This window comes from Lepidochelys olivacea, assembly GCF_965140295.1.
Source record: "Lepidochelys olivacea isolate rLepOli2 genome assembly, chromosome: 2".
In the NCBI taxonomy this organism is placed as follows: domain Eukaryota; kingdom Metazoa; phylum Chordata; order Testudines; family Cheloniidae; genus Lepidochelys; species Lepidochelys olivacea.
Window position 1 is genome coordinate 63,857,820 of NC_140412.1, and position 27,206 is coordinate 63,885,025.

General features: G+C 48.3%; 2 long non-coding RNA genes across 4 annotated transcripts; one reads left to right on the forward strand and one right to left on the reverse strand.

The window, feature by feature from the left end:
• The first annotated feature begins 1,133 nt into the window (after nt 1-1,133).
• Nucleotides 1,134-13,313, forward strand: LOC311517126. Its single transcript, XR_014710602.1, has 3 exons — nt 1,134-1,666; nt 10,767-10,842; nt 13,047-13,313. It is a non-coding gene; the product is annotated as an uncharacterized lncRNA (long non-coding RNA).
• Nucleotides 13,314-13,508: 195 nt separating this feature from the next.
• Nucleotides 13,509-23,381, reverse strand: LOC311516591. 3 transcript variants are annotated; one of them, XR_014710454.1, is made up of 3 exons: nt 23,184-23,381; nt 18,652-18,921; nt 13,509-16,275 (listed from the first exon to the last, which is right to left on the reverse strand). It is a non-coding gene; the product is annotated as an uncharacterized lncRNA (long non-coding RNA). The 3 variants fall into 3 exon arrangements; XR_014710455.1 differs by lacking the exon at nt 23,184-23,381 and adding an exon at nt 19,501-19,561; XR_014710456.1 differs by lacking the exons at nt 18,652-18,921; nt 23,184-23,381 and adding an exon at nt 18,553-18,635.
• Between the last annotated feature and the right edge of the window lie 3,825 nt (nt 23,382-27,206).

A 27,206-nucleotide genomic window follows, 5' to 3' on the forward strand; every position in this document is an offset into this window, starting at 1 on the left:
GAACCTCTGGTTTTAGTAACCATATTACACTGTTATGTCACATATTATATGAAACAGAAATAAGTATATTAAGTCAAAACATAATACAAAGGACAGATAAAATTAAAAAGTATGCACTGGCATGAAAAGTTGCTTATGTAGTACATTTTGCCAGCACTGAGGCTGACCCAGCTTTCTTCCCATTCTGAACTATTTTAAGCTACACTAATAATGCCATAAAAGTGAAAAGCGGCAGGCTAACAAATTTTTTCCTCCAACAATCTGAGAAGTATAGTAGATTGCATGGTAATAAGCACTAAATAAAAATACAATTTTAAATAGACTGCTGCAAAGTTGAGTGTCCTTCCCTTTGAGTATTTCCCAGTGCGACATTCCTCCTCTACCTTGGTGGGTCTTGCACTTATTGGCGGATTTGCTCACCTTGGAGCTTCACGACAGCCCTCAGTTTGGCTGTTTTCATGAACCCACAGTCCAGGTCGACTCCTCCTGTGTCTGACCAGGAGTTGGGAGCTTTGGGGGGAACCCGGACCCGCCCTCTACTCTGGGTTCCAGCCCAGGGCCCTGTGGACCCTGTGGAATGCAGCTGTCTAGAGTGCCTCCTGGAACAGCTGTGCGACAGCTACAACTCCTTGGGCTACTTCCCCATGGCCTCCTCCCAACACCTTCTTTATCCTCACCAGAGGACCTTCCTCCTGGTGTCTGATAATGCTGATAATGTACACCTCAGTCCTCCAACAGTCCGCGTTCTCGCTCTCAGCTCCTAGTGCCTCTTGCTCCCAGCTCCTTTCACGCGCACCATAAACTGAAGTGAGCTCCTTTTTAAAACCGAGGTGCCCTGATTAGCCTGCCTTAATTGATTCTAGCAGCTTCTTGAATGGCTGCAGGTGTTCTAATCAGCCTGTCTGTCTTAATTGTCTCCAGAAGGTTCCTGATTGTTCTGGACCCTTCCCTGTTAAGGAGCCGGAATCGTTCTTCACTCGCTCCTGAGCTATTTGCTTTCCTTTCTTTCCTAAAGCCCCCCGGCCCGGATTTTTCACACTTTTCCTTTTGCTTAGTTTCCCCCCCGCGTTTGGGCCGGACGCTTTGTTCTTTTGGTTTCGTTTTTTCCCGTTTTTTTGAGCTGCGTTAGTGTGCTGGCCGGTCGCCAGCACCCCCCCCCCCCCGATGCCTGCTTTTGGACTTTGCTCCTTGCTTACTTGAAACCCCCGGAGGAGGGGGGGAGGACTGCCAACCTGCTGTCCGGAGAGGGGAGTGGACCCCCCCAGACCCAGCTGTTTTGTTTTTTGCCTGGACCTTTTCCGAGAGCCTTGGGACAGAGCCAACAGCTGTAGCAGACGCCAGAGGCCGGAGAACTCCCGGGCAGCTATGAATCATCGTGGAGAGAGGCCGTAAGACTGAGGGATTTCTTTTGAACTTCTACCCTCGGGGGGGGGAGTTGACTGCATTTCAGCTGCGCCTGCGGCGGCACAGGGGTGTAGCAGGGAGCTACCCCCAGATCCATCGGTGCCCCCAACCCCCCCCACCACTATTACAACTATCACGGCCCCCGCTGCTTCGTCCCTGCTGGCAATCTGCCATCTGCCTTCGGATCCAGCTGTTTGCTTTGGACTTTGCCTTTTGGCCCAGGCATAATAACCAACCAAGCGAGACTCTTTGGACACTTGTGGTGGGTTGTCCTCCCCCCACCCCCGCCCCGGATTGTTTACCCCATAGCCTACCCCTACTACCGGACCCCGATTTTTGCCCCCCCCCCTCCCAGTGTCTCCCTGTCTCTCCCTGCTCACAATGGCAGAGAAGGAGGGACGCAAGGCCCCTCCACCGAAATTGGTTGCCCCTTCCCCATCTACCCTCCTGCCCACCCCTCGAGATTTCCCCACCGCCTCCATTGTTAGAACCCCTGCCACCGCCCCCGCTGGGGCATCGGCAGTGGGAGGCACCGGGGCGATTACTACTGCTGCTCTGGTTCCTGCCCCACTAGATTCTAGGAACCCCCCCCCAGTTAGACGGAAAAATCGAAGCGGGCCAAAAGGGAAGGGCCCCGCTAATGCCGCGGGACCCTCCGTGGCAGAGGCCGCCCCCACCACAGTGGCCTCGTCATCGATCGCGGCACCCCTCCCGGCTGTTCCCTCCACCAGCTCTGCGACCATCCCTCCCCCGGCCCCCAGGACGTATGCCCGGGTGGCGACAGGCCCCCCCTCACCTGCCGCCTCCTCATCTCGCCCTCCCGCTGCCTCCGCTGCCATTACTAGTAGTCGGGGCCCTCTTCCCGCCCTGACCAGGAAGCACGGTGTCCGTTGCCTCCTAGTACCCGCCTCGCCCCACGTGGAGGCATACGTGCAGGCGTTGGCGACAGTGGTAGGACCCATGGCCATTGTGGCGGCCTCCAAGATGTATGGGAAGGTCGTTCTTTTTCTGGCCTCGGAGACTGCCGCCCAGGAGGCGGTGGAGAAGGGCCTAGTGGTGGGGGGGGTGTTTCTCCCCCTAGAACCGCTAGAAGATCTGGGCGTTCGCTTCGTCCTCACCTCCGTTCCTCCCTTTTTACCTAATGTTGCCCTGTTACCTGCTCTTTCTGCCCTGGGGAAGCTTGTTTCTGTTATTAGCCCTCTCCCGTTAGGCTGCAAGGACCCCGCCCTCCGTCACGTCCTATCGTTCCGCCGGCAAGTGCAGATTTTACTGCCGGCGGGGGTGCGTGACGGAGAGGCGCTCGAGGGGTCCTTCCTAGTTCCCTACCAGGGAGCCCGCTATAGGGTCTTTTATTCCACCGGAGAGGCCCGGTGCTACCTCTGCCGCTCGGCAGGGCATGTCCGCAGGGACTGCCCTTTGGCCCGGGGGAGAGGGGCACCTGAGACCCCCGAGACCCGGCGGGATATCGGCCCTGTTGTTGCCGACACCCCTGGCCACCCGGCACCCGACACCACCCCCCCTCCCACCCGATCCACCGCTGCCCCCGTCCGGGCCCAAGAGGCACCCCTCCAACAATGCCCGGGCGACCACGGGAGTCCCACTCTTGCCGTAACCACCTCGGCAGAGCCTATGGAGGGGGGTGTGGCAAAGCTTTTACCGGGTGCAGGAGAGGGCTCGCCCCAAGGAGAACCCCCCGCCCCTAATGCTGCCTTACCGCTACCCCCCCAAACCCCTGAACCTCTGCCTCCGCGCCCCGCTCCGTCCCCTGCTACTCAACCCCCGGACGACGCCATGGAGGGCTGGACTGTAGTCCAGGGGAAGCGAGGTAAGCGGAGGGCTCGAGCTCCGCTGCATTCATCTGACGCGGAAGCCCCCCGGAAGACCAGGAAGGGAGGTACCGACCCTGAGCCTCCCGTCTCGGCCACGAGTGAGATCCATTCGCTGGTGTCGGGAGGTGAAGATAGACCAGCATTGGAGGGTGGAATCCCCCCTCCGCGGGGGACCCTCCCCTCCGAAGCCCCGGGGGAAGCCCCTTCTAACCAGATACCACCTGAACTCCCAACGAACCCCGATGTGACCGCCGAGGCGGGCCCTAGCGGAGAGGCCCCTGGGGTGGTGGGAGTTGGCCTCTCCTCTGTGTACGCGGAGATTGAAGCCCTGGATTTGACCCCGGTCACCCAGGGAGGGGATGATTTACTGCCGGCCGGCCTTGATTTGGGCAATCTCACCCCAGGCCCCCTCTCCCCATGCCCTTTCCCCCTGACTGCCTTTCCGGGTGAGCACCCCACGGAAAGTGGTTTACCGCCTGGGGCCATGGCTGCCACGACCACCCCGGAGCCAGTACCTAGCATTCCTCGGAGCCCCCTCCCTTGCCCCTTCACCCCCGACCCTGCTCGGGAGGCGCCTTCTTTTCGCTGTGCGCCTCCTGAAGCCCAGGGCCTTACCTCTGCCCCTGCCCCCACCCCTATTCCGGTTCAGTTTCCCTCCTCCTGCAAGGCTACCGCCGCCCCTGGGGTTATTTCTTTTCCGCCTTTTGCAGATTCCCCCCAGGGAGCAGTCTTTATGTTTTCTAGTTGCGACTCCCCAGGAGTTGCACCTTTCCCCCTGCCATCCCCGTCCGCCCCAAGGCACGAGATGGAGTTAATAACCCCAGCCTGTCAGACACCCCGTCGGCGGTCCGCACCCTGCCTACCCGCCTTAGCGGACCACGAAGCTGCATCAAAAGCCCCACCAGGGACTGCTCTGGGAGTTGTAACCCTACCCCCCCATGAGCTGCAGCATGCATTACGGGAGTTCTTGAAACAATGCCGTGGTGCCCGCGATAGGGCACAGCTGGCTCTCCAGCAATGGGGGGACTTTGATCGACTCCTTCGGGCCGCGAGAGCCCTTATGAGGGAGGGTAGAGGGCAAGGGAAGGGCGGTGCCGCGGCCTACGAGCGGGCCCGCAGCTTCCGGAAAGAGTTACTTACTCACGGGATGGGACACGGGTTGCTACGCGACCCGCCGGGGGCCATGAGTACCCCCACCCCTGAGAACTCCCCACCCCCCCAGCCCTCCGCATGACACCTCTCATCATTGTAACCCTGAACACCAGGGGCTGTAGGATGGCTCTCCGCAGGTCCCAGGTGCTCTCCTACCTTCGGGAGGGGAGGTACTCTGTGGTTTTCCTGCAGGAGACCCACACGGACCCAACCGCCGAGGATAGGTGGCGGCTGGAATGGGGGGACGGGGTATACTTTAGCCACTGCACGGCTTGGCAAGCTGGGGTGGCGACCCTGTTCTCCCCCACCCTGCGGCCCGAGGTGCTCGGAGTCACTGAGGCCGTGCCGGGCCACTTGTTGCACCTCCGAGTTCGTTTGGAGGGGCTCGTGGTCAATTTTGTTAATATCTATGCCCCGCAAGTGAGCTCACAGCGGCCGCAATTTTACCAGCAGGTGTCCGAATTTCTCGACACCCTGGATTCACACGAGTGCCTGATCCTGGGAGGGGACTTTAACACCACCCTCGAGGAACGGGACCGCTCGGGGGCCGAGCCGAGCCCGGCCGCCGCGACCATTCTTCGAGACATAGTCGACTATCACTCCCTAGTGGACGTCTGGCGTGACCATCACCCAGATGATACTTCCACGTTTACCTTCGTTCGGGTGGAGGCCCGTCGGTCGCACCGCTCTCGGTTAGACCGTATTTATCTATCCCGTCTCCATCTTTCACAGGCCCACTCCTCCACCATTCGGCCGGCCCCTTTTTCCGACCATCATTTGGTTGCCGTCACGGTCTCCCTCCGTGCAGAGGGACCGGGGCCGGCTTACTGGCACTTTAATAACAGCCTGTTGGAGGACGAGAGCTTTGTGATGTCCTTCCGGGAGTTTTGGCTGGCCTGGCGAGAGCAGTGGCGTGCCTTTCCCTCGGTGCGGCGATGGTGGGATTTAGGGAAGGTGCGCGCCAAGCTCTTCTGCCGCAACTACACTCGGGGCACCAGCCGACGGAGAAATGCGGCGATAGAGCAGTTGGAACGGGAGGTCTTAGAGCTGGAGAGGCGCCTGGCCGCCAGCCCCGGGGACCCGTCCCTCTGCGGAGCGTGCCGGGAGAAGCGGGAGGAACTTCGAGCCCTCGAGGACCACCGGGCCCGAGGTGCCTTTGTCCGGTCCCGCATCCGCCTCCTTCAGGAGATGGATCGCGGCTCCCGCTTCTTCTACGCCCTGGAGAAAACGAGGGGGGCCAAAAAACACGTCACCTGCCTTCTAGCGGAAGACGGCACCCCCCTCACGGATCCGGAGGAGATGTGTGGGAGGGCCCGTGACTTCTACGCAAACCTTTTCTCCCCGGATCCAACCGATCCTGGCGCTTGCGGGGTGCTCTGGGAGGAACTCCCCACGGTCAGCGTGGGCGACCGAGACCGGCTAGAGCTGCCTCTCACCCTGGCCGAGTTCTCGGAAGCCCTCCGTCGCATGCCCACCAATAAATCTCCGGGCATGGACGGGCTGACCGTGGAGTTTTACCGCGCGTTCTGGGACATCCTTGGCCCAGACCTAGTCACTGTCTGGGCTGAGTCCTTGCAGGGCGGGGTCCTCCCTCTCTCGTGCAGACGAGCGGTGCTCGCCTTGCTGCCGAAGAAGGGGGACCTCCGCGACTTACGAAACTGGCGTCCCCTCTCACTCCTTAGCACAGATTATAAAATCGTAGCGAAAGCAATCTCGCTGCGGCTAGGGTCCGTGATGGCGGACGTGATTCACCCAGACCAGACCTATACTGTCCCGGGTCGCAGCATTTTTGACAACCTCTTTTTAGTCCGAGACCTTTTGGAACTCGGGCGGAGAGACGGTCTGTCGTTCGTCCTCCTGTCTCTCGATCAAGAGAAGGCGTTCGATAGGGTAGATCATGGGTACCTCCTGAGCACCCTGCGAGCGTTTGGATTCGGACCTCAGTTTGTGAGTTTTCTCCGGGTGCTGTACGCCTCCGCGGAGTGTCTGGTTAGGCTCAACTGGACCCTGACCGAACCGGTCAGCTTCGGGCGAGGGGTGCGGCAGGGGTGTCCCCTCTCAGGCCAGCTGTACGCTCTGGCGATCGAGCCTTTCCTCTGTCTCCTCCGCAGGAGGTTGACGGGGTTGGTGCTGCGGGAGCCGGAACTGCGGCTGGTCCTGTCGGCGTACGCCGATGACGTCCTCCTCGTGGTCCAGGACCCGGGCGACTTGGCGCGAGTGGAGGCATGCCAAGCCATCTTTTCGGCAGCCTCCTCCGCCCGAGTCAACTGGGTCAAGAGCTCTGGCTTGGCGGTGGGGGGCTGGCGGCAGGTAAGCCCCCTCCCACCCGCGCTTCAGACCATCCGGTGGAGTGCCGGCCCTTTGCTCTATCTCGGCGTTTACCTTTCTGCCACGCACCCTTCTCCGCCGGAGAACTGGCAAAATTTGGAAGGCGGCGTGATTGAGCGGATCAGGAAATGGACGAGGCTACTCCGATGTCTCTCCCTTCGGGGGAGAGCACTGGTGCTTAACCAACTAGTCCTGTCCACGCTCTGGTACCGGCTCAACACCCTAGCCCCGGCCCCGGGTTTCCTGTCCCACCTCCGGAGATTGATTCTGGAGTTCTTTTGGTCAGGATTGCACTGGGCCCCTGTTGGAGTTCTCCACTTGCCCCTGAAGGAAGGAGGGCAGGGCCTGAAGTGTCTGTACACTCAGGTCCGCGTTTTCCGCCTCCAGGCCCTGCAGAGGCTCCTTTATAGTGTAGGTAGTTCGCCGTGGAGCATATTGGCGCATGCCTTTTTACGCCGCTTCCATGGGCTCCGCTATGACCGACAGCTCTTTTATCTTTGTCCGAGAGGTTTTCCGCGAGACCTCTCCGGGCTGCCGGATTTCTACCAGGACCTCCTCCGGGCCTGGAAACTGTTTTCAACGACCAGGTCCGTGGCGGCCATCGTGGGGGCAGATCTCCTCACGGAGCCCCTGCTACACAACCCCCAACTTTGTGTGCAGGCGGCGGAGTCCCGCACGGTGCGCCAGAGGTTGGTCCTGGCGGGAGTTACGAGGGTCGGGGACCTCCTGGACTACGACCGGGGGGACTGGCTGGATCCCCTGACGCTCGCTCGACGCATGGGGCTCTCCAGCCTTCGCACCCCCCGGCGCGTGCTTCAGGAGGTGGAGGCCGCTTTGACCCCCGCCGCTCGGGCTTATGTTAGCCGAGCCTTGTGCGAGGGCGCGCCCCGCCCATCCCTTACCCCAGGCCCGCCGGACCTTTCCATCGGGCCCCTACTCTGTCGATCCCAACACACCCCTCATCCTTTCACTGCGAGCCGGCTGCATGAACTGCAACCGGTCGGTTTTCAAGTTGCATCACGGAAATATCTATATACACTCACGCTCCATACCCTTCATGCCCGCACCCTGGTGTCCCGCCCCGATACAAAGTGGCGAGATCTCTTACCACCTTTGGAGGGTGAGCAACCTCGGTGGGCCAGCCTGTACTCCACCTTGGTCCCGAGGCCCGTCGGGGACATCAGTTGGCGGCTCCTTCACGGGGCTGTGAGCACGGGCGTGTTTTTGACACGTTTTACCTCCCTTCCGGAGACTTGCCCTTTTTGCAACGTGAGGGAAACCCTGGCGCACGTCTATTTAGAGTGTGCCAGATTGCAGCCTCTTTTTCGGCTCCTCACAAATATTCTTTTGCGCTTTTGGCTTCATTTTTCTCCCCACCTCTTTATCTATACACTCCCCATCCGTGGCCCCACCAAGTCGCGGGATCTCCTGGTTAGCCTCCTCCTAGCCTTGGCTAAAACAGCCATTTATAAGACCAGAGAGCGGAGGTTGGCTCATGAGGCGTCCTGCGATTGTGAGGCCGTTTTCCGACTCTCAGTACATTCACGTATCCGGGCGGAGTTCCTCTGGGCAGCGTCCACCGACTCCCTTGACACCTTCGAGGAGCGGTGGGCGCTGTCCGGGGTTCTCTGCTCGGTGACCCCGTCCGGTTCCCTCCGTCTGACCCTCTGATTGAGGGAAAGAGCGAGAGCCGCCAGTCACAGCCGTTAGTTGCTGTGAATACCATCATTACTGTCTTCTAGGAGGGGTCCTATAATACATGGGTGTACCCCCCTCCCTCCCAACCACCCACCCCGCAGCCGTGCCCATCTTGTCGGGCACTCTCAGGAGAGGGAGGGTCGGTGACCCTGGGCGCGGCACTAGGTAACTCGAGAGGGTGGAAGACCACGAGTGTCGAGGAAGCCCCCCCGCTCTAGGCCACCAGGTAACTCAGGAGGGTGGAAGACCACGAGTGTCGAGGAAGCCCCCCCGCTCTGGGCCTGGGCTAACCTGAACACCTCTCCCTCCTGAAAGCTGTTGTGTTATACCTTTTGATTGCGTTGTTTTGTTGCTAAGTTTTTTTTTTTATCCTTTTGTATTCTTTGTAACTGTTACAAATAAATTTCCTTTCTGTTTCAAAAAAAAAAAAAAAAAAAAAAAAAAAACCTTCCCTGTTACCTTACCCAGGGAAAAGGGACCTACTTAACCTGGGGCGAATATATCTGCCTTCTATTATTCTCCTGTAGCCATCTGGACTGACCCTGTCACACCAGTTACAACCCTCCTGGTTCCTACAGTACTTCTTAGAAGCTCTTTAGCAGCCCTGATCCCTACAGCACTCTGAAGAGCATCCTTGCTCTTGCAGAATTTAGAAAATATGCAGCTTTAGATAATTGACCGTAATCAGGCTATGTCAATGTAGCAGGTGCTACTGTATGAAGCTGTTGCGCGCGCTATATATATAATATGGTAGCATCCCATGGGTAATGGAGAGTTTTTTACACAAAATCATAGGCATTGGAAACTGAAAAGGCCTATTATGTTTGCTAGTTCATCTGCCGTGCCAAAGTACTCCACATGGGTACTTTGGAATTAACCAAAACCTAAGTGGACAATGATGCAGCTTTTGTAATCACTCACCGTAGCAATTTTTCAAATCCTGACCTTCAGTACCAAAAGCACAGTTAAAGAAGGAACTTTAGCTGGCAGCAGAGTAGGCTGCAGGAGTAGTCCCCAGCCTCTAGTGGGTGACATAACACATTTGGTGTGTAATACACACACACTCCTGCTAGGGCAAGTTGATCCCAAGCATCTGAGGTCAGTAGGTATTCAAACGCAAGCACAGGCCACAGCCACAGGTCATCAGCTATGATTCTCTTTTATGTGGAGCAGCCACTCGAAGGAACAAATATTGTAGACTCTACAAGTCAGCCCTCTACCTATCAAATCTGCATGCTTTTGTAAAGGGTTAAGAAGCTAAAGGTAACCTCGCTGGCACCTGACCAAAATGACCAATGAGGAGACAAGATACTTTTCAAAAGCTGGGAGGAGGGAGAGAAACAAAGGGTCTGTGAGTCTGTCTAGATGCTGGTTTCTGCCGGGGATAGACCAGGAATGGAGTCTTAGAACTTTTAGTAAGTAATCTAGCTAGGTATGTGTTAGATTATGATTTCTTTAAATGGCTGAGAAAAGAATTGTGCTGAATAGAATAACTATTTCTGTCTGTGTATCTTTTTTGTAACTTAAGGTTTTGCCTAGAGGGGTTCTCTATGTTTTTGAATCTAGTTACCCTGTAAGATATCTACCATCCTGATTTTACAGGGGGGATTTCTTTATTTCTATTTACTTCTATTTTTATTAAAAGTCTTCTTGTAAGAAAACGGAATGCTTTTTCATTGTTCTCAGATCCAAGGGTTTGGGTCTGTGGTCACCTATGCAAATTGGTGAGGCTTTTTATCCAACATTTCCCAGGAAAGGGGGGTGCAAGTGTTGGGAGGATTGTTCATTGTTCTTAAGATCCAAGGGTCTGGGTCTGTAGTCACCTAGGCAAATTGGTGAGGCTTTTTACCAAACCTTGTCCAGGAAGTGGGGTGCAAGGTTTTGGGAAGTATTTTGGGGGGAAGGACGCGTCCAAACAGCTCTTCCCCAGTAACCAGTATTAGTTTGGTGGTGGTAGCGGCCAATCCAAGGACAACGGGTGGAATATTTTGTACCTTGGGGAAGTTTTGACCTAAGCTGGTAAAGATAAGCTTAGGAGGTATTTCATGCAGGTCTCCACATCTGTACCCTAGAGTTCAGAGTGGGGGAGGAACCTTGACAGAAGGAAAGAAATCAAATTCTGCTCTCCCAAAATCCCAACATGCTAGCATTTTCCTTGCACCTTGGGAAGTACTACCTTTCATCTCTGCTCTTTCACATCCATAATATGAGCTGTATGCTATAATGTACATTACAGGAGCATGTATTCTACTGGGCCTGTGGCATTGCCTGTATAACAAAGGGGTAAACAATGTTTAAAAGTTTCTAGTCTCCTGTGTTTACAGTTATAATATTCCAAAATGTTCTCATCTTCAGGTGCAGTTGTCCATGACTGGCCTCCGCCCGAAGTTTGAGGAAAAATAACTTGAGATATTTTTGACAAGAAACTTGGGTTAGACATAATTTTCATTGATGATTAATACCTTGGTTGAAAAAAAAAATTGGTGATGTGTAACAAACCTGAGTGACATGCAATTTTCAAATAATCAGGCAGTGTTGTTTAGGATTCATATATATTGTGGTACATGTGTTTGTGTATATATGAATGTGTGTGTGTGAGAGGGAGAGAATGCAAGAGAGAGAAAGGGATCACCATTGATGCACCTGGAATTTTTGTGGACCTACAAAAACTAAGTCTACAGACTTACGTTTAAAGATGAATGTACTGAATATGGATGTGAAGCTGTTGTAGTTAGCTAAATGTAAGCTATGAACTGTTCTCTTGTTAGTTCAAAGAATTTACGAGCAGACTACATTTGTATTTTCTATTCATGTTTCACCAAAAAATGCCGATTCGTTGAAACTGAAACAGGGTGAGTTTCAGCAAATCTCCTGAGTAGAGAAATTATTTGGGGGCGGGGGGGAAGGTTTGAAATGGTTAATGTCCCATTTTGACATTTTTGAACTGGAAAGTTCTTTGTTTTCAAGTCAAGATGACTTTTTGTTTTGAAATTGCAGTAAATTTATTCCAAAAAAGGTGGGGAAATGAAGGAGGGCGGGCAGGGGATCAAAAGAAAACATTGTTAGTGACTTGAAATGAAAATTTGTTTGGGTTTACAGTTAAAAAAAATTGAGGTTTTGACTTTTCATCTTTATCTGGGCTGGAAAAATCTTTTGCTATCTTGCCAGTTTTCACAGGATGGGAAAACAATTTCTTGTCCAGCTCTGTTTTACATGATTTTGGTCACAATCTTAACATTGCATTAATGTTGTCTTTTATTTGTATTCATTATTGTGTGGGGTTACTTGGAATTGGGTATACTTCATGAGAATGTAGGGCTCAATCCGAGCAACTCTTTTACATGTGAGTAACTTTATCCCTGTGAACTGCCCCATTCAACTCAATGGGAGTAGGCACATGCATAAGTGTTATGGGGATATGTCAGTCATGAGTGAGGAAAGCATCCATACTCTGGACAACACTTAATCACATGCTTAAATTGAAATCAGTTGGATTTAAGTATGAGCTTAATTTGCAGCACGTATTTAAGTGCTTTCCTGAATTGGAATCTAAGACGGGGGATATAATATCTATTACTTTGTTTTTAATATTACTTTTTTGCCTCTATGTCATGTGCAGGTGTCTGTTTTGCATATTCAAATCCAGGTAGTTAGATGTACAATTACCCAAATTGCATTTCTAAATCTGGTCTTTTACATGCCTTTAATGCGGGGGGCTGTGTGCACAAACAGATGCAGCGGCATGTTTGGGGACCAGTTAAAAACTGTTTCAATTTTATGCTGAGAACACTAAGACAAACATTTCCTTATTGTAACCCAGTAAATCAAGCTCCTGGGCAACTTTTTCAGGATATGGAGATTTCTGATCTGCAGCCTTTACATTTCTTAGTTTAAGTATAGTAGAGTATCTAATATTTAACCTTAGTTCAAAATGCAGTCAGTAGGGGGGGCCGGGAGACCTATGTAAAGCTATTTGTTTTGTCTTTTAAACACAAACTATTTGCTCTGATGATATGTGGGATATTGTACACAACAAAGGGTGTGAAAACTTTGACTTTTTTTTAAATGGTTACATTTTTTAAATTCTCTTTTTAAATACTGAGAGCCAAATCCTAATACTTGTACTTACTTTTCACCTAATTCATACAAGTTCTCATAGAATTCAAGAGGCATCTGCCTGAGAAAGGACTGTGGATGAACTCCTGACCCTGTGAAGTCAATGAGAGTGTTGTTATCTATTGCAATAGGGCCAGGATTTCACCCAGTATATCTAAGTATCTTAAGTCTCACTTAAGTAAACATGGTAAAAATGTTAAGGATACACTTTTAACTGTGTCCACTTTATATGCTCCCCTCAGTTTACACTCTCAGCTCACACTGAAGTTAAAGGCAGTTGTATGGACTGAATGCAGGGGGAGTATATAACCCAAAAAAACCAACTTACAGTGTAAAATTCTTTACTAAGTTTTGACAGGAAAAACACATATTGCGGGTGAGAACTATTTTCTAGTGACCTGTACATTCTTTGAATATGACTTGATTGAACCTCTTGCACTCTGAGTGCTTTTAATAGTGTAATTATAGAACTTAGAAGGGTTCAAAACATCTCTTTAATATTAATGTGTTTTATTATAGGTTTGGTGAACTCTGGATATTATGCTGAGGAGGATTATACATTTGGAGAACCATGCAAAAGCTCTTTTACTGAAGCGTTCTGTACTGTGATGTACACTAACAATAGTAAAATGTATCTTTGTCAAAGACAGAAAAAGACCTACATATTCTAATTATTTTCTCTGTTAAAATAACTGCAAAGTAATTTTCAGAGAAGTGTTTCAGTTGTAATTGCTGAGGGAGAAATGCCCTAGCACAAACCTTCCATACAATTTTTTCTTTTCCGTTTCCAAATTTATCTGTTTACCAATTTATGAATAATATAGTTAGTTAATATGATATTTTCTAGTGCAGAAAAATTGTAAAAGTATAACTGCTAGGGACTGATTTAACATTAAGGTTAAATTAGATATTCAGTAGTTTCATATAAAACTTTAGTTTGCATGAAAGTGAGTATCATTTAAGCATTGCATACTGACACAATTTAATAAATCAAATTTTATTTCTGGAGGATTTATTATAAACTAGTCCTTCAAATCAGTGTGAACAATAAATTAACTTCATTACATCAGTACTGATAGAATTACTACATTTATTCTTTTATTTGAAAATTATTCAAGTGTATCTATGGTCCTATTATAATTTAGTAAGTCAGGACATTCAAGTAATACAGCTGTACATATATACCAATTTGTATAGAACATTTGAAGAAGTGTAACTATAAAACAAGCTTCTCCTTCCCCCTCATTTTCCAACTGTGCTGCTTCTAGTCCACTTTTTAAAAAGGAACAGTGTCAGATATTTAATTTTTAAAAATACATTACTGTAGCACAACTGTACTATCTTCTAGCTACACCTCTCCATAGTTTAAGAGATACTTAATTTCTTTTAGATCCAAATTTACAACCTGGTATTCTATCACTATTTATGGCAGTAAACTGACATCAGAAGAGCTGAATAATGCAACTGAAGCAATGAAGTTTGTGTATGTATAGCAGGGATTGGGACATGAATCTCATGTCATTCCTTTGCTAGTTCTTGTTGGACCCCTCTTTTATCTTGGGTTCTTGTCTGACCGTAAAAGCCATTGTCACACACTAGTCTTTGGTAGGTTGAAAGTTATGCTTTATTGCCCTTTTCTTCCACCCTTTGAAATCTGAGGATCCTACTCTTGAGGATTTCAGGATAGGATTAAATAAATTCAAGAGGGCAAGTTCTGTGGTAGAGTTTTCTTTGATCTTCCTTCCACTTACCTGTGTTATTTCAGGTGTCCCACGCCACATTTAAAATGTCAACACTGGAACTCTCTCCTGATCTGTCTAACTGGGCAATATCTTGCCTTTTGTTCAGCTCCCAGGCTTTAATCTCAGTCCCTTGCTCCTGAGTGACTCTGGAGGGCTTGGTACTGGGCTGCAGACCAAACGTTCTCGAATGTCGAACTCCTTTTCTCCCTGAAGTCGTCATCCCGCTTTGTGACCTCAAGACAATAGAGGGAAATCCTCGGGTTCCAAGCGGCCGGTTTATCTCGCAGTCCTTTAAATGGCAAAGTACTTAGAATAATCTTAAGTATTACGTTACTATGTCATGTTTAGTTTCGGGTTCTTTTCCTAGATGTCATCGAACACTTTTGCAAATCGATGTTCTTCCTCTTTTGGCCAGTAGAGGGTACCATGACCTAGTTAAGTAACCTACTTTAAGTTTTCTGCTCTGGGTAGCCAGAGTGAAATAAGAAAACAAACATCTGCATACGTTTTCCCAATGGTGCAGCCTTGCTTCATCTCAAACAAAATAGGAGCGGTTCACTGGGCAAAACAGTTCTCCAAGAAGCTTTAACTTTAACCAACCAAACACAAATCTAAATGCTTCTGATGCAGAGGGGGCCCCAAGACAAATCTCTCTGCTCGCCTCCCACTGGCCAGCCTTCCTTGAGTTAGGATAGGACATTATGCTGCACTGTGTAAAAACTGCTGAGAGCAGAACTTTTGACTCCATTTTTGAAAGAGGAAGGAAGGTGGTAAATAGTAAACTCCGAGATTATTTTCAAATGAGAGAATTTCTCAGTATTCCTAGAGAATCAAAAATCTCATCAGACCTGGAATTATTCAGCCTTTAATAAAACCTTTCTTTATGAGCTCATTGTTCCTCCAGATCATAGCATACTGTCCAGTTCCAATCACTATATTATTTCAATTTAGAAAATACCAGGATTCCTTTTGTCTAATAAAAATGGGGAAGTATTTTTAACTGTCTCAGTAATTGGGCATTTCATTTATATGCCCTATTTGGTATTATACAGTATACATTGAATAGTATATATGACTGACTTGATGCATATGCGAAAGACAGAGGCGGGTTTCACCAGTGGGGTAATCTAGTATTTGAAATCCTTAAACCAATTAATTTAATGTTTCAGAGCTATGCTTTTATATTGCTCAGCTAACCTGTAAATTTATAATCTATTCCTGAGTTAGAATTTGCTTTGACTTTTAATGGATTAAACAAAATAGTATATGTTCTCATATATACATATACCATGATACATAGGTCTGGATGGTTATTTTATTGTTCCAATAATTACATTTTTTCTTAATTAAATCCTGGGAAGCTGTTCACAAGAATTGTAAACATAAGTCATGCAGACTCAAAGCATTAACAGTTCGGGCTTTTAAAAGGAAACACTAGGTACGAAATTAAAGCTTCCATTTATTCGACCAGCTCCCAGGAAAGGGTCTGCAACTGTCCGTTTTGACTCCTCTGTGTCAGAAAGCCCAAGGAGAGTTCAGTTGTGAAAAGTTCCGGGAGGGCAAAGGGAGAGAGGTAATCCTTCTCTGTTGTGGTGAATGTAATAGGCCCTAGCTGCAGTCTTCACTCGGGCAAAACTCCTACTGCAACCAATGGTTTCTTTCGCATGAGTGAGGACTTGCAGAATCAGGGGTTCACTTCTAACATGCTTGTTTTGCTCCAAAAGCATAGCAGTTTCCTGGTGCCTATGTTTGTTATATTTATACCTAAATGCCCAGAGGTGGCTGTGTTGGCCTATTGAATGTTTGCTAAATGAATTATTTGAATATATTAGAATTAGGCTAAACCCTAGGGAGAGTAATATGCCAAAATTAAACAGACCCTACCACCGCCAGCAGCCGGTTTCTGTTCTTACTGAAGTTAATGGGAGTTTAGTCGTTGACTTCAACTACTGCAGGACCGAGGCCCCAGTGACCAAGATAGCGGGAAAAGGTAGTTTTCACCTCGTCTGCAAAAGAGATCAATGTTAAGGGAGTTTCCTGATCTCCCTAGCAAATGACTAAATGTGCTGTGGAAAGTTATCACCCTTCTCTATTGCTGTTAGCAGCAGCTGTGCTTGCCCCCTCGGTCCCCTGCCATGCTAATGTTCAGACAGGCAGTGTGTAGGAAGTAATGCACTTTCCTGCCCCTATATATTAATCTAGATTAAGCAGCAGTGTGTCCTATAAATACCTGAGCCTTCATTATCTGCAGTTATTTTGCAGACCCTATATTGCTTATTTTAATGTTCCTTTCTCCCCCAGTGGCATATTTTAAAGGCATGCACTTTCTCAGCGGCTGGCATACTCTGTGAAACGCCAAGAATCAATAGATTCTGGCGCTGTAACGGTTGCATTTTGTAGACAGACAAAGTACTATTCTGAGTACTATTATCTGCTTGCCGATCAATATGGTGCCTCATACCTGTTATTTTGGGGGAAGCGGTTAGAGGGTTTTAGAGTAATCTGTCAGAATAGGTAACACAATAATCCCGCTTTACAAAATTCTGTTGTTAAACCGTAGGTATGTAATTGTCACAGCGGGTCTCTTTTTCACTGGGGCCTTTCAGTTACAGCCCGGATCCTGAGTGAATGAAATATACTTATGTCCGCAATCTGAAAACTATTCAAGGTGGGGGAGGTGGAAAATAAAGTAGCCTTGATCCAGTCGTCTGTTTTTTCTGGTCAGAGTATCCAGGACTAGTCTGGATCGCAAAGCGAATGTGTTTTCCTGATGCGAATGAGTTAGCGTCAGAGAGAACCGGCGTCTTGCTGTTCCGAGCTGGAGAATAAAGCGCAAGAGCTGCCTTCAGGACCATGGACAGCGGACGGGCTCCGGCCGCTGCCGATGGGACCTGAGCAGAGTATCTCTTCCCCCGCTTTGTTCCTCTGCAGGCGCAGGCCCGGCTAAACAAAGACATTGAGCAAGAGTTACATTCCGAGCCCTGGCTTCTTCCCCAAGCTCCAGGACTCCCATGTCTAACTACCCTACTCTCACGCGTAGGACGTTTTAAGACTCCACCCAGAGCCTCTCAACAGAAGTCAGATTCTCTGTTCTTTCAAGCTTCCCTAGCTGTGAAACCTTCTCCCCCCGGCCCTCCTACGTTTAGAATTGTTTGGCTGCTTTAATTTCTTCAGCATCACCTTACTTGGAGTGCAAGTCAAATCAGGTAGAATAGCATGTCAAGAAGCCTCACAAGGGGACGAAATAACAAGCGGGCATTCCGAGCCTAATGCTCCTGGACGGTTGGTAGGAAGATGCATAATAAACAATGCTGGGAAGAGGATGACCATATATAATGTGTCTCTTTAATTGACTTTACACTGGTTAGCCCAGAGAAGCAAAAGAGTAACCTACTTCTCCTGCTAAAGCACTGCTGCTGTATTGCCTATAATAAACCAGCCCCTCCACAGAGCCTTCTCGGGACAACTGCCACTTGAAGAAGCTTACCCAGTGGCAGCCTTCCTTTCCTCACCAGAGGATTTAGCCATTCCAGCTGTGCATTCCTATCTAGTCTAGATTTTCTTAGGTGAAGGACTGTGGATTTTTATTTCTTGCGTCTGGTCTGTTTTTATTTTACTGTTGTGTTTGTTCTATGGTCTATGATCTTCAGTGCTGGCGTCAGGCTCCGCTCTTGGCATTCACCGCGTGCCTTAATTGTATGACATTAAATCAAGGTCCGCTGTGAACACGGAGAGTCAGAGCCTCGGATCTCTCACTCTGGAAACAAAATAGCAACTGATCTTTGCAAGGAAGGTAGATTCCCCCCCCCCCACCCGCTCCTCCTCCAGGCCTGGCTGAAGGTTAGTCATGTCCGAGGTGTCTTCCTAGCCCATCTGTTATTTCCAAGGGCCAGGGGTCTGTGAAGTGTGCCTGCCAAGTTGCTGCTCTAAATTGGCCAGGCTTTTCTGGTCGCTTGAAATAGAGAATCTGGTTTTGCTCTAATTTTGATTTCTCAGATTGATTCTTTTTTTAAGGCTAGCAAGTGTAGGGTTTGCCCCCTCCCCCCACCACACACGCTAGCTTTCGCACTCTGTGCGTCGGACACAGGCCCAGCATCTCCAGCTCCTCTCCGCTAGGAAGGGTTTCGGAGGGGGAGCGCTGAAAAATGAAAGGACAGGACGCCTCATCTTTCTTTGTAAAGCAGAGAAAATTAACCCGATCGCACCTGCCCCTTCCCGGGAGGCTACGGACAGCCCATCTGGCCTGCCTAGAGTTACTGTGCAGTGGAAGGAAAACAACCTACTCCTTTACTGCCCTTTTAACCGTTTAAACCGGCATCAAATCCAGACTGATTCGGACGGCATCCCTGAGCCAAGGAGGGTTGCTGTGCAAAGCCTATTACCCAGTCTGAATGCGATCAGCGCCCTAAAACTGAGCCAGTTGACCTCTACCGGTGGCCTCTGAAGTTTAGCTTCAGTGGGAGAGAGAGAGGGAGAGAGAAGGCACATTGGGCTATTTCTTTAGACGAGCGCGGTTCCATTCTGGCAAACGGAAATGGGTGGCTCCAGGAGTTTGGTTTCCCAAGGACTTCAGTTGCACACCAGCTTCTGTGCGTACAGGACGTGGGGACGCGGTTCCTACCCTGACCACCATAGATCCGGAGAGTGAGCTCCTAGAAAACAGACAAAGCGCGAGAATTAGAAAGGACTGGGGGTGGGGGAATAGCGTTACAGCCCGCCCGCAAAGCACTGGCTAATGTATGCAAATGACAAAGGAGGAGAGGGGAGGCTGATCAGGAGAAGTGTGTGTGTCTGGGGGGAGGGAGATATACTGAATAGGGAGAAATAAACGGGGAAATCGACTTGCCTGAGCTGCCCCTTCAGCCAGGGAGAAGAGCTAATGAAGGACAGGAGTTTCCGGGGCCGGGAGAAAGATGGGGGAGCAACCCCCCGTTTGAGTTTCTATGTAAGCAAAGCGGATTTGCCAGTCGACGACACCGTTCGAGCCAGATAGGATCTTTCCAGAGCTCGCAAACCTCAGCCACAAACGGGCATCCAACCCCCCCCCCAACCAAAACAAAAAAGGCAACAAAAGGTCCCCCGCCCCATCCCCCCAGTTTAGATGCATTCAGAATACACTAGCCGAGCGCGAAATCCGTCCGGAAAATCCGAGCACTCCCCATAAACCGCCCCCCCCCCCACACACACACTAAAAAAGGAAGAACCAGCTAAACAAAAAGAAAGGTTCAAACCTGCGGAGAGCTCAAGCTTTTCCCCTGGCAGCGCCGGAGCCCGCAGAGAACGCGAGGTGAGGGTCCTCTTCGGTGCTAGGTGCTTTTTGGGGTGGGGGGTGGCGCGGTCTGGTCTTTCCCCCTCGCTTGCTGATCCCGAATTAGGGATTAATGGCTCTCCAGCCAAACAAATAAGGCATCTGCCTTCAGTACAAGCGGATTACACGGGGCTGCTGACGTCACCAGCCAGGCAGATGTTGGCTCCCAAAGTCCTGATCATCTCCCCGTGTCCTTGAAACCAGAGCGAACCCGGCAGGATCTCAGCCCTGAGCTGCTCAGCCCGGGGCCGTCACGGGCTAGAGAACCTCACCCGAGCCCCGCAAACCAGCTCTCTCTCCGGCAAACTCTCCCACTTGGGAGGGAGAGGTGAAAGGTCGATCCCAGTGCAGCTCCCCCAGCCTCAGTATCGCCTTAATCTGCACACTGACAGCAGCGAAGTGGCTCCTAATCCCAGCCTCACCCCATTCAACCCTTCCCCAGGAAACAGCTGAATTCAATGAGATCCCCTTCACTGCGGCACCGCTTTGGTGTTTATAGCGTCATTCGCTGTGGTTTGACAACAGGATCCGCTAGCTCACTACAGCCCATGCATTAACCACCGTTTCACCGCAGACTGCAATCTAGTTATGACCCAGAGTCAGTCTCCTAAAACTCTCTGTATTCCGAACAGGCACCCCTTATCCGTGTCCTCCAGCGGACTGATTCATCAGACAGAAACAGACGCTGTCCTAAATAACTGATCTGAAATTCAGACCCACAAATGAAACCAGTTTGGCCTTACCCTATCTATATCCTTTGAAACACAGGGTTTGAGCAAACCTAAGCGGGTTATATAAAATACTCTCTCTTCATATTATTAGGAGAAACTTTTGTTTATGGTTAGATCTATCCATGTCAATCAGAGAGATTCTATTCAGAGAAACTGGAGGTAGGGTGTTTATAGATGCTTATCTTTCTGTGTATCAAGTAAATCTGTTTAGATATTAAAAACAAAGCCAAAAACCCAAATAATCCAGCTGCACTCAAGGCCTCACCCAAATTGATGCTTGTTTAAAACAAAATCGAATCTTATATTTAAATGACTTAAATGAGGAAAAGTGTATTTATAAATCTTGTAGGTCGAGGTAAGGCCTTTCCATCCATAACTCCCCATTTCTAAGCTCAGATATATTTAAACTCCCGAGTTCGGGCGAGAGCTTTCTGTGCATGTTTCTGCATTGACTGGTTTGGGAGGATTTAAAAGGATTTGAAAAGGCAGCTCAACTGGAATGATCAAAACGAAAAGGAAATTTGCCTTAGAGCCATGGCTGTAGATTTGCTATGGAATAAAGTCGATGACTCATCATCCTAGTCTCTGCATCAAACAATTGTTTCAATAACGTCCGTATCGCAGTCAGGCAAAATAAATGGTATGATATAATGTAGTGGGGTGAGGAAAGCAGCCCTTCAATATCTAGATTATTTTTAAGGAGCTGTTTTATAGATCTGTTCCATATTATCCTTGTCTATCAAAGTGGCATTTAATTTTCCCAATTGTGGAACTTGATCACTGATCAAATCAATTTAATTTACACCAATGTCACTCAGCTGATGTTAGAATTGAATTGTAGATTTATTTTTGTCTCTGCGTGTAAGAAAAAGCACACAAATGCAGAGTGGGTTGATCTTTCTGACTTCCGTAACAGGTAACAACGGATGAAAGTCTTATAAATACTAATTCAATAGAATAGAAGGCGGACTGCTATGCAGCAAAATTAGAAATGCCACTTCCCTCATCTTTTGTTTTTGAAACTTCTGCTATTACAAGAAATTGAAACCACATGTATTGAGAAAGACAGAGCAGCTAGTTTTCTTATTATTTTCACATGTGTGTATTTTGAATATTATCCTGTGGTCGCTTTTCCCATTTTAGTTTAATATCCGTTCGCTGTCCATGGTTTTGATCTGCATGATGGGAGATGAATGCTACATCTTAAAGAATGTAAATCGCTGTGTATTTGCACAAACTCAATAATACATTTGAAGTTGTTGTCAAATGGCGAAGTAAACTGCAAGTTTCTCCAGGGCACTTTTAAAAAGAAGTCTCTTTGTTTTCCAGTGCAGAGCACTGAACACAGGTGGGAATTTGCATTTATTTATAGTTTATTGCTTTTAATAGCTGACAGATGTCTGATACTTCGAAATCATAATGAAATGGTGACTACTAAGCCCGATACTCTTAAAACCTAGGGCTCTTTCACCATTTATTTAAACGGATTAACGTGGAAATTAAGAAGTGATTTTCAATTATGATTCAGGGAGCGAACATACATAACCTTAATTTAAGCTATTGGAAAACCACCATGTCTTTATATTTTATAGCGGACATAAAATATGCACGAACCTAAAATACTACTCAGAATCTAGAATCTAAAATACTACTCAGAGACTCGCAATGCAATCGGTGTATAAAAATCCCTTTCCTGTTTAAAAAGTAGTTGATTACCACTACAGACTTTTAAAGCTTTAATAAGTTGCAAGAGACATTCAGGACCATTTCATGGCTGGATCAGCTTTTTCCCAGTTGAATTTTTCCTGTCTGGGTTATTCCGTGTTCTTGCTTAAAGTATAAAGACAATTAAACCACACAAAACAGCTCCCCCCCCCCGAAAGGGAATAAGTATAAAACACCGCCCGCGCTTTCTAATTTCTTTCATGCGAAGAAACTCATCTGCAAACGCGCCTGCAAGTCCCATTTCAGTGCAAGTGGCTTCGGAGCCCTGGGCTACCAATTGCCCCCTCGCCCTCTCAGAAGCTAAGAGGTGCAATCTCAAACGCGCGGTACCGGCGGCGGGGCAAAAAGCAGGGCTGCAGCCATTCACACTTCATGGGGTCGGTGGCTTCTTTCAAAGGAGCCTTGAAGTATTTAGGATTGGGGGGGGGGGACCCTTGTACCGGAAGAAAATGGCCTAAACACAATAGGACTCGCCATTTTCTCCTGCCAAAGCACAAAGCAGCTCCGCGGCTTCAGCACCACACAAAGAAAGCATGGACCGGCTGAATTCTCTTAGCACCCCCCCACCCCCCGGGATTCAAAGGCTTTCCCCTAACCGATCCGGTTTCCCAGGCGCGCTCACACAGAAAAGGCAATGAGGGGGGGGGGGATGGAGGGAGAAGGGGTGTATTGATCTCAGGATAGTGAAATCAAATCCTGCCAGAACAAGTCCGGCCAACACAAGGGCATTTGCAAAACGGGAAAGCGATTTTGATCCCGGAATTCCTTCAAGCTGGGTGGACTCAGACCCCCACGTTGGGCTGAAGAGGCTAGACTCAGAGCACGACCACGTTGCCTTTAAAAAAAAATTGCACGCGGGCCAGAAAAGACCTTCTAACCCAGTTGGAAATAGAGCTAGCAAATCCCCCCTGAAACTGCGATGGGACCTGACATTCCACGGTGTGAAGCTACAGCGGCAGTAGCCATGGCCAACATGTGCAGGGTGGTCCGTCCCCAACCGGCCAAGGAAGCGCAGGGCTTTCCTTTCCTTCGCTTTCCACCTTGGGTTCAGGACGGTACAAGGCAGCAGACTCCTAAAGAAAAGGAAAAACAAAACAAAACCACCCCTCGCAGCAGCGCCCTAAAATTGCAGCAGGAGGTTTGTACTTACAGCCAGCGCTAAAGTGAGTAATCCTCATCCCAGGTAGGGTTCGCTTTGCCTTTAGTTCTGGTTTGCTCCTAGTCTCCATGGTTCAGAATGGATGAAAATACAGATCTGCCGGCGGGCAGGAATGGATTTCTTTCATTGTTTAAATGCAGGAACGAGACACGGTGCGGTGTCTCTTCTAATAGTTTCTGCTTGGGATTCAGCAGCTCTCAGCCCAGTAAAGCAAGGCTCCGTGTGTGTCTCCCCCTCCTCCTCCTTCTCCTTCTCCTCCTCCCCCCCTCCTCCACCACTTTTTTTTTCTCCCAAAAGAGGGCAGGTCGCTCCCTGAATCCCAATGAGTTAAATCAGTCACTTTCCTTCTCATGCATCACCAGCCACTTTAACAACCCCAGGGCTGCGGGCACAAAAGAGCATTTAGCTGCCTCCAATTTGTGCAGAAGGCCCGTCCTTAATTTGTTTTTGGAGTATAATTAAATCATGTATTTCGCCCGAAATAAAAATACCACGTCCCCAACTTTGGCGATTGAACCACTAATTGTAACCTTTTTAATAAACTCCTGAATGTGCACTCATACTCAGCGAGCCTGCAAAGACCCCCCCATAAATTGACGAGCAGCATTTCTCAGCTACGGAGACCTGCATCCTTTGGAAAGGTCGGCGCTGTACAATCCACAATCCCTTGCCAATGAAGTCTTACATCAACAGAATCGCTCTGAAAGGATTACAAGCCGTCCAAAATAAAGCTTTAATCTGTAATCTACCTGGTGGCACATTCAATTGCAATCAAATATCAGGGATGGTTTAAACAGCCCCGCACAACCCAGTGTAATTTGATGTGGATTTCATTTTTTCAGAGACACACGCTGTGTCATTCGATAAATACTGGTTTTGGCCAGGTTATGACGCCGATTACTTCTTCGACAGCTACATGTATGTAACCGTCTAACTGCTGCTGAGGCGGAGAACTGATAAATAAAAGCAGATGCTAAAGAGATTCAGCTGTAGTCCTCGGCTTTGAGAAGCTAAAATCCACAGAAAGTCATTTACATCTCGGGTACTATCGCACTTGGAAAGCAAGCGGCTAACGTAATGCAATGCAGAGCGCATGTTGTCAATCGAAAACGTTAATCAGCAGAGCCTGTGCCAGTCTGCCTGTCGTGCCGCAAACCTGTTCTTCATGCCCACTGACCACTAGGGTGAGAGATGACCCTTCGGGGGCGCTCACACCATCTTGGTTATATAAAAAGTTTTCCTTTGTACTTTCTCTACACCCCTGTCATCTCCTAATTCCAACTGTACTTGCTCAAATGGGTTGTAATCCGACTCTAGAGGAGATTAAAGAGCCAGAGATAGCTGCGTTTAGGATTACCAAAAGGAAATGAAGGGATCTAATCCATCCCCCCTCAAGCCCTCCACCCCTCACGTATTTTTCAGTTTCAATCAGACTTTATATTACCTTTTAGTATTTTAAATACCTGGAATCGTTTGAAGAAGGGGGCAGAAATAGACTGAGAGCTAAGGAGTGTTTTTTCCCTTTGATGAATTCATTGGCACAGAATAAGGTGAGTTTGCAAAAGCAGCCAGCGCTGTCCCCCTGCTTGCCTTCTGCATCTCAAACACCCATTGCATGCGAATGGCTCCAGGGCCTGCAAGCTTACATAGAACCTCTTCTCTTCAGCCTACGGTTCACAGCAAGAATTCCATGTACGGAGCTGGCATGTGCAATCCACAGAATAAATCCGAGAGTGATCTAAGTTGCAGCAGGAAGAAAGGAATCTCAGTTTCCCCACACCAGCGATGAGATAAGAAACAGAATATTATTTGCACACAATAGTAACAAGTTTTAGAATCCACTTACCTTTAAACAGAGGAAGGTGAATGTGTTGCTGTAATCGCTTAACCCCGCCATGGAAACAACTAGCATTTACTACATCGATACGAAAATAAAATCGTGGGGTGCTTTCCACGTTTATCTTTAAAACAAGGAAATAGCATCACCTTGTGCTTAAAATGATACGAAAAATCTATACAGAAGTGTAACATTTATCTAAACAAGTCTGTTACGTTGAGACCAATCTGTTCTGTGGAAGGTCTGTAGAATAAATATTATGCAGTTGAAAAAATGTGCTTAGAGATTCTAAATCTCTCTTCTTATCTGTCAGTTCAAATATACCCTCACACCCCGACGGGTTTAAATGGATAGCTGTAACCTAGACTGTCTGAACCCTGTATCATTTTGTATGAATTCTTAATTTTAATTTTTGTTCTGATTACCCCTGGAGTAAATCAGGACCACCTAAAAGGGTATGGTAATATACTATAAGGGCCTGCATTAAAAAAAGAAGAAAAGGGCTAGTCATCCTTTTCAAAGATTTTGTTGTGTAGAGTGCATATCCTGGTCCTTGCAAGCCTGGAAGCATGTTGAATCAAGTGCCTTGGAAGGAGCTACAGAGCTAGCGGCACCAGATATAGCCCGCATTAATTATTGAGGTTCATTTCCTGATTTAGGGCTCTGGTTTCCTTAGGAAGCAGATCACCTGCCACAAAGCAGGCCAGTACGTTTGGTCAAAGCTTATGAAAATGTAACCCAACTCATTTGCAAGAAAGTTATTGCTAATTAGTTGGTAATAAACTTCTCTGGAGAGGACACAAAAGTCTTTTAAAAGTGCAAGGTGTTCTTTGTTACGGCATCGCAAGTGGGATTAGCATATCAATGCAGAAGGGGAACAATAGACTAGGGTTTGCCTCCCTCACCCCTTTTAACATTTTAGGTGAATCTAGTAGTCATGAAAGTGAAAGGCTGAGGTCCAGTCGGGTTTAGCAAACCCTTCACCTCCCTCTGGGTCTGTCACACCCGTTGCTAATCCAGTTCTGGGTCTGTCCGGAGCAGAGCTGCCAATTCTGCACCGCCCATGTTAAATTTTACAGGAGATGGGCAAATGGTTACTAAAGACTGACCTGAGACCACTAGATTCATTTCACTTGGAACCAAAGCCTACTTTGAATACAAGCCTCCAGGGGTGAAAGTCTACAGCATTTGAAACATTGGACCACCTGGCAACACACACACAACCCCAATGGTTTTATGAGCCCTCTCCCTGAATGGAGCTAACAAATTGTAAAACTTTGGCCTTTTGGATTTTTCTCCCAGGCTGGAGTTTTACTGTTGAAGCGTTTGCAGTTGGATATTTTACAGGACAAAGGCCATCGACCTAATTCTGATATTCAATATCCTTAACAAAGCCTACCTTGTTGTCCCCCCTTCTCTCTTTATGGTGTTTAAAAAGTCATCCTGGCAGACCCTCATTCTCCTTGCTTTCAAATCCATGCATTTCTTGATCTTTGTAGGGATGTGTTAACATCCTGGCAAAGCAATGGGGCATTTAAAAATTGTTCAGCCAGTAGGGAAGACATGGCATTTTTTCCTCATTCTTAGCTATTTAGCAGAAATCCCTCCATCCCCCCAGATAGGAAACCCAAGGAGCAACAAAAACAAGGTCAAGACTACCAGAATATTCCAGCCCTTTGGTTATAGATATAAGTAGAGGTTATGTAGCAGTAGAAATTAATAATAAAAATAGCCACAGGTCAGTGGAACCAATTAAACAAATCTCCCCAACTCTGAAGCCCCTGATCCAGCTAGTTGTCCTGGCTTGACAACCTGTATGGGTTATTTACCCACATGTGTAGAGTGCAGTTAAACTGTTGCGAATTAGAATTGTGACTTGGGCCCCACAGGGAAAGCACAGAAAGTCTATGGCCGCCTTCCCTGGTGGCTGGCTGCGAACTCTTTGGTTGTAAGGCGGGAGCAGAAGGAGACAAAAGCGAGGTTTGCAGAATCAGAGCAGCAACAAACCGAGCAATTGCAAGCGTTTACCTTTGGAAAGGAGCTGCACGCCAGCGGGTGCCCCTCCGAGGAGATGCTGCTCGAACGCAGCTATTTTTAGGGATTGCAGTGCTATGCAATATACATTAAAGTACAGCGAGTTGCCAAAAATAAAGGAAGCCCCTATTTTCCTGGCAGTG